The sequence below is a fragment of the Octodon degus genome, unplaced genomic scaffold (assembly GCF_000260255.1).
Source record: "Octodon degus isolate 3935 unplaced genomic scaffold, OctDeg1.0 scaffold00024, whole genome shotgun sequence".
Lineage (NCBI taxonomy): Eukaryota > Metazoa > Chordata > Mammalia > Rodentia > Octodontidae > Octodon > Octodon degus.
This window is the reverse complement of record NW_004524600.1, coordinates 1,687,273-1,702,485: the sequence shown is the minus strand read 5'-3', so window position 1 is coordinate 1,702,485 and position 15,213 is coordinate 1,687,273.

Below are 15,213 nucleotides of genomic sequence, written 5' to 3'. Positions count from 1 at the left end.
AAGGACCAAAATAAAGAAATGACTTCTCTTCCCCCTGCACGTCTCAGTTGGAAAGTGTGAGGCATTTTGCAAATCTGCCATGTATATAAATCTCAAAGAAGAGCAGTGGTGTAAGGTTGTACAACAAACTCTTGGATCTCTTTTTCCATTTCCCCTTTTCTTCTGTTTGTAATATTCTGTAAAGTCAGTGGAGAACAGAAGGTTATATTCAGAGATTCCAAGTTTGGGTGACTAAGTAACGGAATGCAGCTTCTGCTATCATATGTAAGGTTGGGGTGGGTTTGAAACTGGGATGGTGATCATGAGATACATTCTCGACACATTTAGCTGGATGCAATTATGCAAACTTAATCTCAAGTTGGGGCTGTGTGTGTGAATTTTATGTAAGAAATTGGAACAGGAAGAATAGATTGAAGAGTCTTCAACATATAAATGCCAAGTAAAGCTACTGGGATGGACAAGGTATCCTCCAACAGGAAGCAGGAAGAACATACACTATAACAGAAGGCCAATAGAAGAGACTGATCAAGAAGGGGGATAATGACATGATTAGTTGGGAAAAGTAAGACTATGTTATAGAGCACAAAAGCATTCCAGGAAAGGCTGTGGTAATCTGGGTCAAATTAATTATTCTTTTGTTCAACAGATATTAAGGTTTTACCATGTGCTTTCTGGCATTAGGCTCAGGGGATACACAGATGGAAAGACAAAAGCAGCTAGGTAGTTGGTCAGGATGCCATGACATCTGACCCTAAGGAAGGTCCTGTACAGTTTTGCCTATTCAAAGGCTCATGCGACCAGAAGAAAAGTTGCACAGGGGATCAGGGAAGGGAGCAGAGGCCAAGGAGTGGTCAGCAGGGAGGAACGTCTCCTACGAAAATCTGTGATGAGGTATGAGGAAGTGAGAACAAGAATGTATATTAGAAAGCAGTAGTGTGTGAGTGGGAGAGTGTTTGCATAAGCTGAGTGGAATAAACCAGTGGCTTATACAATTCTTTCAGCAAATGTGCGTCTTTCTGAAGTAAGCCTTGTTGATAGAGGAGTCTTCAGAGGAAGAAGCCTTATTGATCCCAAGGGGGTGCCATTCTTATAGGGAGAAAGATATACTGCAACTTGAGAACATACATAAAAGTATTCCTCAAAAAAGAAGTGTTTCCATCCTGGCAAATATTACAAAAACAGAAATACTGGAGAAGCAGCCTGTTGTCTGGGAGGCCAGGCCCTCTCTGGTGGATCTTTAAGCTGAGCCTGGGAGTGGTATAGGGGACATTGTGCACTCACACACATGAGCAGCCAGCCCTGTGTGCAGAGACAGGAGTGGGCCTGGTGTGCTGAAGGAGAAGAATGGCCTGAATGGTGGACAATGAATGGTCAGTTAAGGCTTTGCTGGTCAAGGCAAAGGGTTTGGCTTTCGCTTTAATCACCAAAGAACAAGTCTGATTTTCATATCTGAGGCATCTGGTTACAATTAAACAAGTGTCTGTGGGGTCAGAAAGAGGCCCAGGGATCATAGTGAGGAGGCTTATGTGATGGCAAAAGCTGGCCTAGTCCTGGTGCATAGCAGTGAAGATGTGGGGTGTGGCAGAGTGGAGGACTGGTTTGGCATATAATTAATTTCATTAGGACTTCATGATGGGTGCGATGAGAGGTTTAAAGGAAATCTTGCATCAAAATGAAGGTAAGTCACAGAAGTGTGGTGGATTGATCTTATAGAAGTCCTCAGAAAAGGCCTCAGAAGAAGCAGAGGTGTGAAGTGAGGAGAGTAAGACCTGGCAGGGGTGCTTCTTTTCGGATCTAGAAGAAGAAATACACAGACAAAGAAGCAGTCTGAGGCTTTGGAAAATTTCTGGAGCTTTCTGAGTTCCACAAGACAGAAGATTGTCGGTGGGATGAAAACAGAAGGGTATGCTCAGGGCCTGGTGCTGTGCTGGTACCAGAGCGAGTGTGTAAGGACAGGAGCCTGGAAGTGGGGAGGGAAGACACACATAGAAATGGAATCAGAGGAAGCCAAAAGGATTCCTCTGTGGATGATGTCTCCAGGAGAAGCAGGAAAGGATATGACCCTGGGGCAAGGACCTGCAGCAGGGGTGGGCCCCCATTGGGGAAGGACAGTGTGGGGAGCACTGCCACTGTGAAGGCTGAGGAGGGCGGAGCGCTCCCACTTCTGAGGTCTTTCTTCACTCCAGGATTCAGTGATTTTTATCCCCTTGAAGTATTTTTTTTTTTAAGTCAACAGTTTCATTCCAAACAGAGATCTCTCTCTACTGAGTCCAAAACCAACAAAAGTTCCATGAAAACAGAAACAAAACCAAAGAAAAGCCATGTTACAGTTACAAGAGTTGACCAAAAGCAGCACTCAGGGATCTGCCTCAGGACGCCTTTGCCGAGGGCATCTGGCGGGAAAGGACTGGTCTAAGCCTGCTCTGGGCTGCAGACAAAGGGCTAGAGCAGGTCCCCAGCCACATGGCCCAATCCATGTGCAAGCTTCCCTTCCAGGGGGCCATGGGTTTCATAAGAACAAATAGAACGAATAGCACTGAGTGCAGTGTTTTGATGTACAATGTATCCAGTACCAGTTCTCAATGAGGATGTATTTTGAGAAACTGAAATACCTAGCTCATTCTCTCTTTTTAGCCATTTAAAAATATCTTCACAGCATATGGTGTGCATAGAATATTTTTATCCTAAAAATCTGCTTTAAACTTCTGTTTTTCTTCTAGGAAATTTTCTTTGCTCAGTAACCCTGCATAACAGCACCATGAAAGCATGTACCTTTATTTTCTTAATGTCTATATTTTTGATGTTGTCATCAAATGAATTAAATGTACTTTATAATTCTTTGTTTCTTTATATAAGGAAATAAAATATGTACAGGAATGCTATTGAGTTTTTGAGGGTTGACTTGTATCCTGCCACACTACTGAATTTGGTATTATTATTATTATTATTATTATTATTTTTATTTTGGTCTTTCTGCAAAGCTTTATTTCAGAGGGGCTCAGTCCATCCTCATGGCGGCCAGCACGTTGCTCAGCTCCTCACACTTCCTCTTGGCACGGATGTGTGTCCCCACCCTTTTCTTAATGAACTTGAGGGCACATTTGTCCTTGGAGACCTTGAGCAGCTCCATGGCATGCCGCTCATAGTACACAAAGCTGCACACCTCCTGGATGATGTCCTGCACGAACTTGGTGTGTTTGGTAAGGGGTCTGCGGTGGCAGCTGTGCCTCAGTTTGCTCACATTCTTAGTCACTTTGTGGCCCTTCTTGAGGCCCACGGCCATGGGATAGCAGAGGGCCATGGCTACTGTTCTTCAATGGTTGCTGTCTGTTAGTATTTTTTTTTTACATGCATTTGGTTGTTACAGGGTCTCATTATGCAGCCCAGACTCGTAGTGATCCTCCTGTTTTCAGCTACTCCACCCTGACTCTGACCAGCTCAGCGGGCTCTGGGGGTGGGACTGGCACAGCATGTGGTGCCAGGGATCAAACCACAGTCCCTGCACTTGCCTAAGCTTGCCTAAGCAGTGTTTTAGTCCTCTGAGCTATCTCCTTGGCCCCACACTACTGAATTTGGATATTAAATCTATAAGTTTTCAAAAACTCTACAGGAGTCTTTGAAATCTTCTATGTAGCTTATCATATCATCTGCAAATAATGATAATTTAACTTTTTTCCTATCTTTATTTTTTTTTCCTTTTGCCTAATTGTTTAGGCTAATGTTTCCCAAACTATATTGAATATGAGTGGTGGACATCTTTGTCCTGTTCCTGATTTTAGAGTGGGAGCTTTATTTAAAAAAACAACAACAACAACAACAACAACAACAACTTTTGAACAACAAAAGAAATCACCAACAGAGTCTAAGTACAGAGTGGGAAAAAATGATAGTCAATTGTCCCTCTGGCAAAGGACTTCTATCTAGAACATATAAAGAATTTTTAAAAGATCAGAGCCCTCAAATTCAAAGACCCAATCCAAGATGGGAATCTGAGATGAATACACACGTCTCAGATGAAGAAATACAAATGTCAAATAAATGCATGAAGAAATGTTCAACATCAGTCGAGAGATGCAAATTAAAACAATGCTGAGATTCCATCTCACCTCGGGAGGGATGGTTGTCATCAAAAAAATCAACCAATAGCAAATGCTGGTAGGGCTGTGAGGAAAAAGGAACCCTTCTTTGCTGTTGGTAGGAGTGTAAATTGGTGCAATCACTGTAAAAATTAGTGTGGAGGTCTCTTAAAAAGCTAGGATTAGGGCTGGTCAGATAGCTCAGCAGACTAAAGCGCCTGCTTAGGCAAGTGCCAGGAGACTGGGGTTCCGGGCTGGCCCTACCCCTGGGGCGCACTGAGATGGCGAATGAGACTGGGCTTGTCACATGTCCTCGTATTCCAGGGCTTGGGAAGCTGAAAACAGGAGGATCACTATGAGTCTGATCTGTGCAGTGAGGCCCTGTAGACCTTGTAGACTGTGTACTAAATATGTAAAAAATAAAAAAAGCTAGGATGAGTGGTCCTATTCAATCCAGCTATTCCCTTTCTGGGTATCTTCACAGAAGAATTGAAGACATTATACTACAGCAATATACATGCATCCAGGTTTGCTTTTTTTTTTGATACTGGGCATCAAATTCAGGACCTTGCACTTGTGGCACAGTTTGTGATACCTACAGCTTGGAAGCAACCTAAATGCCCATCAAGTGAGGAATGGATAAAAATGATGTGGTTTTTATATATAATAGAGTGCTACTCAGTTATAAAGAAGGATACACTGGAGACTTTTATAGGTAAACGGTTGTAATTTGGGACCGCACTCGTAAGTGAAATAAATCAGACTCATGTTTATAAACCTTGTATTGCCTCACTAATGTGAGAAATTGAATGACCAAATAAGCTCCAAAGGGTACAACAGATATTGTGAATTGGGAAGAAACTGCTCAAGAGAAAAGATAAACTGTGATAGAGGAGAGAGGGAAGGAAGAAAAGGAAAAAGAAAACATATCTATATACAAGGTAGTTAAGATAGTTATACAGTTGTATAGTTTCACTGAAAGGTTGGGGCTAATATTATTTGGACAACATGTCATGCCTATATCTTATATTCTATGTATTAATTATTATGACTTTCTTACAAATATGTTTTAAAACTGTTTTATTGTTATTTTTATTTTTTTCTCTCTTTAAAAGAAAAAAGAAAATCAAATATAATACATGCCATAACCCTAATACTAGGGAGGTTGATTCAGGAGATTGCCTTGAGTTTGAGGTCAGCCTGGGCTACATAGTGAATTCAAGGCCAATCTGAACCACATAGTGAGAGCCTGTATTGAAAAAAAAAAATGAAGACAGCAAAACACAAAATAAAATGTAATTCATAAGCATTTTTATGTCACTTAATAAAAAAAGTTAATTTAATTCCATCTGATACCAATTTTACAGTCTTCCTTTTCTATAAATTTCTATAGTTTACTTTAATGGAACAACTTGTGAAAATTCCTGAAGTACTCCTATTTTTCTTTCCTTTCTTTCACATGCTTTCCATTTTAATTTAGGCGCTTGAGAAGTAACTAACTTATTTCTGTCCCCGCTAAGGTTTTTGTCCTTGAAAATGCTTTCTGACACGGAATTTTAAAATCCAGAAGGAACTAATGACCTTGGACTTGTGTTTAAGTTAGAAAGCAATGTCTATCACTGATGGATAGAAAATTGATAGTCAGCAATGGAATTACTTTTCATCTTTCTCAGAAAATGATCTTGCTGTGTTAGTGATGATCATTGGTAGATTTATAAGAAGAGATAGAAAAATAAGAGTTGGTTTATGACGGGCTTCTCCTCATGGGAGGTACAGAAGTGCATCAGTGCTCTGGACATTGATGTCCCAGCCAGATTCTTGGTCTGAGAGTATGATCAGGGAGCCCTGGAATCATAGTCCTTGGAATATAGTCCTCTCTGCTGGTGTTGCTATGGCTTTCATGGACAGTGTACCTGATTGTGTTTCCTCAACTATTTCTGTTCAGTTACAGTGAAGCTGTAAGTTATTTACATAAAAAAGGCACCTATGTATTGAATAGTCTGTCTATCCACATATATGAGGACACACAAATATATCAGAAAGCAGTCCATCCTGCCAATGTTTTAAAATATAACCCTATTTGCTTTCAATAATTAAAAAAATGCTCTTGCATTTTTATAGTTCATAGCCAAATCTAAACTATGAGAATATTAATTTAGGCAGAACTTCCAAGCATATTAAATTTCCATTCCTGAGAAAGTTAAAGTGCTCAGTGGTTTACTTTTTGTGTGTCTTCTTCTCCTGAATAGTTTGATTCCTTCTTTAGGTTCTTCTTTCATAACTATAACCAAATCATAGTTTAACCCTTATTAAGCAATAACAGCGCATTAACCATTGGAAGATTTGGGAAAGAAGAAGAATATAAAATAAAAGCACTGGAATCCAGATTTTCTCATCACCAAGGAATGAATTTATTCTATCTGGCATGGAGACAAAAATAGAATTTGTGTAGAAGTCAAGGTCAAATAATAATGAAAATTGTGAACTATGGAGAACCTTAAATTCCAATTCAATGGAGTCCAACTCTCTTGTGTTTATAAATGCTGTAAGTAGGGCATGTGTCTGAAAGCACTTAGTGGTTAGATCCAGGACTAGAACTGAACTCTCTAGTGTCTAAACTCAGAACTGTGCTTACCCTACATCAAATCATGTAGGTGGAGTTAGGGGAAATAAAAGGAATTAGGAAATGACTGAGCAAGAAAGGATCACTGAGTTTCTCTTTGCTGATTCCAGTAAGGTTTGAAATGCAGAACACTGAAATAAGTGTAGTTAATCAAGGTAGATTGAAGAGAAAAGAAAAAAGAGCTGAGAGTTGCTTTGTGTTTAAGCTTGCACACTGGAGCTACTATAATTGACATTAAGTGATTTGGATTCTAATTACAATTTGATGTAAACAATTTTAGGCAAATCTTAAACTTGTGGCTTAAATACTTCAGCTGTAAAACAAGAGGTTGGCCTGAATCTGTGGATCTTAACATTTACCATGTCTGGGGTCACTGGGAGGGCTTGTTAAAAACCATTTGTCTCCCTCACCGAGATTCTGGTTCAATTATTCCAGAAGAGGCCTAAGAATATGCATTTCAAAGTTTGCATGTTGTCTGAAGATCCCATTTTGAGAACTGGTGGCCCAGAGATTATCTTAAATGTCTTTTCCTGTGTAAAAAAAATTCTTAATCTTCTTACATTAATCTTTTCAGCAAACAGAAGTGTATACTTTTATGGCCCTTAGAGGGGGGAGGGTAGGGAGGTGCTCTGTTCATGACTCCAAGTTTTGTGAGACCTTCAGATGAAAGGCACAAGTTATTTTAAGTATTATTCTAATATAGTGTTAAGTCAAAAGCCGCAAAATTGTTGTAAAAGCAATGTGAGATATTTTACATATCAAATATGAAAAAATTGTATTGTACTGAGGCATTTCAATAGTGCCTTCCCAAGGCAGGCAATCTCAAAACAGGCCTTATTTATTTAAATTGGAGTCAATGGGAGTTCCCAAGAAGAAAAAAAAATAGTTGTAAAACAAAAGCATTAGATAAAAAAGCATGAAACAGACTTTTATGTGACTTCTATCTAAACAATTCAAGTAGGAATTTTCAGTTCCATTTTCTTGATGTTCTCTCATTCATAAAATAGCACGAAGCCAGGGTTTTGATTCCATTTTACTCTTTTGTTGATCTTTAATAACAAGCATGCTTGGATGTTCTATTGAGTTAAAGGTAATACTTTCATCGGAACAAAGAAAAATGGGGAATTCCAAACATATAGCCAGTTCATTGTTCTTATTAGAGATCAGCTTTGCTTGTAGTACTCTCTCTTCCAGAAAGTACGTTGTGTGAGGTCAACTATTCTGGGGGTTTTATAAGTTAGTAACATCATGTATTGTGCGTCCTCTAGGTGCTAAGTGTATATGTCCCTTACTGTCTATATACCATTTATTAGTTTTAGGGCAGATTTTAAAAATCAATATTCCTGAGTTAGAACATATTTTTTGAATTAAAGTTGCATTTGAGATGTAAAAGTATACCTGATACATAAATTATTGTCATACATTTCTTTAACTGAAAATGACCCCAAATCTGATCTAAGCCACTTAAGAAGCAATGACATTCTTTTTTCTTGTTAAAATCTGATACAATAGTGATCAGCATTTAAATGCAAACTTTTGCAAAAGAAGGAAAATGAGCACATGCCTTTCCCTCGGCTTCCTGGGGGCTACAGGACAGAGGACAGTTGGACCTCGGATTTCACTGACCCAGCAGGGAGGAAAGCAAGTGAGGCAGGGCTGAGCTAGCCTGATTGATCGTTTAATGACCATCTAAGAAACTTGTCCCCAAATAGCTGCTGGGTATGTCAGACACTGAGGGGCTCATTGTCTGCACAAAGTACAACGGGAGAGCCCCACAGCTGTAAGAAGTTCAGTCCAGGCTGTAAAGCTTAGGCCTCTCTTACCCTACCTCAGTCTGCTTGATTCATGACATTAACCAGCAGTTTTGTTTCAGAAGCAAGTATCACCTATCTGAAACTAAAAATGACACTCATTGTAGCTATCATAAGAATTCAGGTACTAACAAGCGTTGTCGTGGACGTAGAAATTGGAACTCATGTACTTTGCTCGTGGATTTAAAGGGTTGTAGCCCCTTAGGAACAGGTGAGTGGTTTCTCAGTGGTTAACCATAGTTACCAAAGAGCAGATCAGGCAAGTCCGCTTTTCTCCTTCTGTGTCCTTCATTCCCTGTTTTGGACCGTTCCCTCTAGAGTGAAAGCTCCACTGGAATCTGGGCCTGGCCTGTATGACCGCTGCTCTGTCTCCACCAACAGGAATGGAGTTTGGCACCAGAAGTTGCTCAACATTTGTTTAGCTGAATCAATAATAAGGAACAGGCATCAGTGAAGACATTAAGAGTGTGTGGGCTGGAGTTACCCACCTCAATGTGAATTCTGGTTCAACTCTTTTAAATTTTTTATTTTATTTTAATTAATTAATTAATTAATTTTTTTTTTGCAGAACCGGGGATTAAACACAGGCCCTTGCGTTTGCCAGGCAAGTGCTTATTCTACCGAGCTATCTCCCCGGCCCCAATTTTTTTATTTTTTTATTTTTTAAAGAGAGTACAAATTAGAATTAAAGCAGAAAAAATTACAAGTGATACACAATTTCACTTAAAGGAATATGAATTTTATAATATTTGTTGTAATATATAGTATTATCTTCCCACCAATTATTCATATTACCAGATACATGTATATAAAATTGGAAGAAGAAAGAAAAAGAGAAAGAAATGTATAAGAAATTAAGAAAAGAAAAAGTATAACTCAATTAAGGGAATTTGCATTAGTATTTCAGCTTTAGTGTATTCATTTGTGAAATGGGAGAGTAGTGACATGTGCAAGATTTTTGGGAGACAGTGAAAGGTTACTAAAATTGAAGAAAATGCATTTAATAAAATATTATTAGAAGTTGACTGCATAGTGCTTTGTACTACACAAATTGGTGTATCAACTCTATTGAGGGATAAGGTGTGGTCCCTGACCTCAAGATTTTCCAGGACTTTCATTCTAGTAGGAAAGAAAGCCCCCAGAAAAGGCCCAGGTCTGTAAACAATGCACCACACTGAATCTGCCACGTTAGCCAAACAGCAGGCATCATAGATCAGCAAAACTTTACTTAGCTCTAAAGATGAGCATGAAGGAGGTGCCATAATTTTGAAGTGAATTAACCGTTATCAGAAAATTTTACTTCCTAACTGGCTAACTTACCACAGGAGAGTGAGTGGGGGAAAGAGATGTATCTGGGTATGTAAGCAGTGTGTTTTGGACAACTGTACTGTGCATTTCTGCTGGTCTTTGGAAAGGAGCAGTTAATATTTAACTTGTTTTGTCTTCCCTTTTTCAATTGCTTGTCCTTTTTCTCTTCTTAATTTCTTCTAGATTTCTTTCTTTTTCCAATTTTGCATGCTTATATCTGGCAATATGAACCAACTAGTTAGAAGACAATACTATGCATTACAACAAGTCCTGTGAAATTCATATTTTGTTAAGTGAAATTCTGTGTCACTTGTAATTTTTCTGTTTCAATACTGTTTGTACTCTCTTTAAAAAATAAAAAAATTAAAAAGAAATGAAAAGATGAAAGTGATGACACTGATCATAACTCTTAGGGCATATAAAGACAGAATTTTATTGGTCTTTTACTCTTCTTTTATATGAATTCAGTGGAAATATTTTCCTCTCTGCTCCTGAGCCCTGACTTGGGCAGGCCCAATGTTTTAGATCATTGAAGTGCTAAGAGGCTATATGTGCTCTTAGTAGCTCTCTAAGATTGTGTTGCTCTTACGTTTCTTCTAGACTTAAGTTCCAGAAAACATTACAGTAAAGAATATGTAGGTAAGAAATTTAACACCTCATAGGAAAACAAAATAGAGATGGTTAGACTGGGGCTATGACTTAGTATATCCTATCCATAGGTTTACTAACTGTAGCTAATGCAACTCAAAGTAAGAAGGACAACTGAAGCCCAAATCTCCAAGCTTCTGCAGGAGTTTGAATAACACTTCTAGTTGGATAGTGCTAGTTAAGATATTTTGTAGTTCTTTGGAAGGTAGTGATGCTGAGCAGATGTTTTTGAATGGGATGCAAAATGAAATCACTGAAAGATCTGCTGGTCTGTTAAGCCACAGAGGAAATGTATGCGTGTGTCAGAAACATAGTTAAAGGAAGGGAGATTTCCATGGAAATAAAGGGTGGAGGAGGTGAGATAGCATACTTCATTTCTTAGAAGACTAGTGTGTTTTTAGTAGAAGACTAGTACTTAGTTTTTACTTAGAAGACTAGTGTGTTTTTACCAGAAAATTTTAAGGAATCTGTTGTGGGAAATAGCTAAAGCAAAGGTTGGCTATTAGCAAGAAAGTCACTGAAAGCACTGCATGTCTGGATGATGGCTGACCGTGTGTGTGTGTGTGTGTGTGTGTGTGTGTGTGTGTGTGTATTTCTTTCCATAGACCCAATTCTAAGCAAAGGAACAAAGTATCTTCTTTTATCTCAAACAGTGGAGGTGTTTTCATCCCTACTCTTAAAACTGGAATTTCACTGTTCCCTGTCTATACATGAAGGACTGAGAAATGCCTTTTATGTATAAAATAAGACTTAACTTGAGCAAAGCAAACAAAGATCCAATTAAGTGAAAACCTTTGCATGGTAAAAATGTATTTAGGATTTAGAAGTTCACTCGTGTATATTTTTACGCTACTAACATAAGGGTACAACAAATAAAAAAGTTTTGGGTGAAATGTATATTAAGCTAATGAGTACCGAACCATTCCTGTCATTGGCTTTGTCCTCTATCTCTAAGATCTTAGGTAAATTCATAAAAATAGACATTGGAGTATTTTTTTTTTCCTTTTCTAGTCCCCCGATGTTGACGCTGTGGCTGTCTGGATTTAAGATGCTGAGCGGTTAATCTATCTCTTAGCTTCCAGCCTTGTCTTGGGAAGTGTAGCCCTGAATGTCTGAAATGGACACAGTTCAGCGATGCCTTTCCTTAGGCTACTCAATACAGTTAAGCATTTCTCGGTTTCCTGAGGTCCTTAAGTTGCAGTGGGCACAGAGGTGCTACAGCCTCAGCTCTGCCCATGACACCTTCATGCCAGGGTCTCTGGCTGCTCCCAGCTCCTGCCTTCCCAATGACGAGGAAGCAGCATTACGTAGTAGGTTCTTGTGCTCTTTCCCCTTCCTTCCAGGATCTGCGCAGGGCTTTATTCCACTTCCCTCAGCTTCTGCTTTACCTAGTTTCTCTATGTGTAACTCACTGTATCTATTTTTCTAGTTATTCACAAAGAACATTTATTTATTTACTTACATAATTATTTGCAGTACTACAGATTGAAGCCAAGATTTTGTGTATAGTGGTGCTCTACCACTAAGCTATAGCCTCAGTCCTTTCTAAAAATTTTGAGGCAGTGTTTCACTATGTTGTCTAGGCTGGTCTTGAACTTGTGATCTCCCTCTCTCAACTCCTCAAGTAGCTGAGATTACAGGTATACCCCACTGTGTTGAGCTCAAAGAATTTTTTATACTTCATGGGTATGGCACCCACTTTTTGTTACTACATCAAAGTAAATCCACTATAGTAGAAGTTGGCATATGAGAACTTGTGGTTCAGAAAGGAATTCAGTATTAAAAACCTGAAAGCAAACAAACATGCTGAACAAAACAGCTCATTTTAATTAGCTTCTTACCAGAGGATCTGCCTCTTAAAAAATTCTTGTTGATTATTGCTAAGTCTGTTCAGCAAATTTTAATAACATATTGTAACATAAGCATTCTTTGTCTTCCTTTTCTTTGTTAATGAAAACACAAAGCCTTTTGCTCTGCAGTTTCCTAGAGCATTTCAAAGTGGGCAAAGGCCCTTTTACTGGAGCTACAGTGCTCCTGGCTGCCTGGCACCTGTGCTGTGTTGTATTGCGTTTGAAATCAGGCATAAGCTTTATTTGCTTTTTGATTTATCCTGGATTTTACTTTGTCACATGAATTACTAGGGGAAAAATTTCTCTTATAGTTCCCCCACCAAAGATGATTTATAAAAATAGTAAGATTATATACCTTGCGCAGAGAAATAAAGTTTAATTTATGCTCAGTAGTTACTTATTTCAATGATATGAAAGACTGAGAAAAATAAATATAAAATCTGAGGGTTTTCTAGGTTCCTTTATAGCTTAAAAAAAATCAAACAGGGCCCCTATTGTTTCAATGTTCTAGTTTGCTGCTGTTTGAAGATCTGTTATATCACCACTCCAGATGCAGTCACTGAGGGTGGGCGTTCAAGACCAGCCGGGCTTTGCTTTTCTCTGAACTGGGACAGCTCAGCACAGGGAGAAGATGAGAGACTCCCAGAAGACACACACAGGTACACAGACATACACACAGACACACAGAGGCACACATAGACACACACACACACACACACACACACACACACACACACACCCTGACAGCCTTGCAGACTCAGCTGGTGCTTCATGACCTGTGTGAGCCTTGCTGAGGACAGGGAGCTGATGACCAGCTGTGGGAGCGTTGCACACACCAGAAGCATATGCTTGTTATTGTTGTCAAAGAAAACAAGAAGGGTGAGCTCACACCTGCCTAATAAGCAGATAATAAGCACAGAGATGCATCATAATTAGGCATAAATGTTTGGCATTTTATATAGATTGCTGTAATTATTATTATATTTTTATAAAGAAGATCTACAGATTTTTAATTTCTTGTTTTGAAGTACCTGGAGTCAGTCCATTCTTTTCTGTCATTGTTCTCGTTACCAATCCCACCTCCTCTTGTCAATCTAACTGCATCTACTGGTAGGTTATTTGGACTCCCCGTGCCTTCCACGAGGTCTCCCTCCACACCACACCTTGGTTCTGCCCAGGCCTTCCTTGCTCATCCTGTCTCTCCGTCATCGCATACCGCTCTGCCACCCCAGGATCCTGCCCCACAGAGTCACAGGGCACAGGACTGCTGGCTGTGTAGGCCTAAAAGTTAGGTTTTGGATCTAACAATGAGTAGGTAAGAGGGTAGCGACCTGATATTGAAAAAGGGAAGAGAAGCTGAAGTATGGAGATAGTCATACAGAAGTAAGAGGATCCGTCAAGACTAGGGACCAGCTCCCCTGCATAAGCTGTGATCAGGTGTGCAGAAGGAGAGGAGCGAGAAGGACCGTGCTGTCACAGCACTCTAATCACCTTGGCCCAGTATTTCCACCCAAAGGCACTGGGCTTCTTAGGAGCTTCAGCTTCAGAATGCAGAATGTCAGGACATCTCCAATACCCCATCCAGTGTAACATCTGCCGAATATAGAGTATTGTTTTTTTCTTTTTGCAGAACTGGGGATTGAACTCAGACTGTTGTGCTTGCTAGGGAAGCAGTTATTCTACTGAGCCATCTCCTCGGCTGACGATGTAAATTCTATCTCCCCAGTCCCAAGATCTCATTTTATTTTTAAGCATGATCTAGAACGCAACAGACTCTTAGCTGAGTTTACATTGATTATATTTACCAATATTTATTTATAATAAAAATAATGCAGAAAAAATGAAATGTTTACTATAATTCATTTGAAATAGCAACAGTAATATTGACTTAAATGACATTAAAAATAAAGGTAACTATATCAGAGAAAAAGAATTTTTGAGAAGAATGGTATCGTTCCTAATTTTTTGCAAATGTCATATATCCGGCTTAACAGAACAGCTGGATTCTCATACCTGTTTCTTCATTTGTTCTACTGCAATATCACTTACCATGCAGCTCTGGAAAACGCCACTGTAAAATAGACCAACTTCACCTTAGCATTATTAGGAAAATAATTTTGACCTTGTGAAGCTCCTGAGAAGGTCTTAGGACCCATTATAGGTTCTCAAACCACGTTTTGATAAGCGCTACTCTGAATCTTCATGACAAGGAGGAATCTGAAGAGGTCACTACTAATAGGCAGGGTCATAATATTCCAAAAATATTCACGTACATTTGTAGATTGCCTTTTTATGACTTGCCATTGAGCATTTTGCTGTGTTTCGTAGTTTTTTTGGTTAATTTCAGTCAATTGCATATGTTCTGAACAGCTTAGGGGTTAGAAGGAAGCAATCTAATAAAGTAATTAAAAATGGCTTTCTGAAGTACAAAATATAGTATGTTATATGCTATATCACTTTTGTTGAAAATAATTAGAATGAGCAAAGAATGCTTCCTAGATTTTTTAGAAGAACATATGTAAATCAGAAACGGTGGTGCTTTTTCTTTTTTTTTTTTTTTTTTCAGAACCAGGGATTGAACTCAGGCCCTTGAGCTTGCCAGGGAAGCACTTATTCTACTAAGCCATCTCCCCGTCCCCAACAGTGGTGCTTTTTAGGGTAAAGAATGGGAAATGGGAAATTTGGGGTGGGAAACAATTCTCACCTATATATAATTCATGATTTATTTTCTGTGATTTTAAGCAGATGTATATCTTAGTTTCTTAATTAAAATATGAAGTTAACATATATGGTATATATAATATAATATATACACAATATTATATATGTAGTTAATATATATAATTAATACAGGTTAATGTTCCTTTATCTGAAATGTTTGGGATCAAAAATGTTTC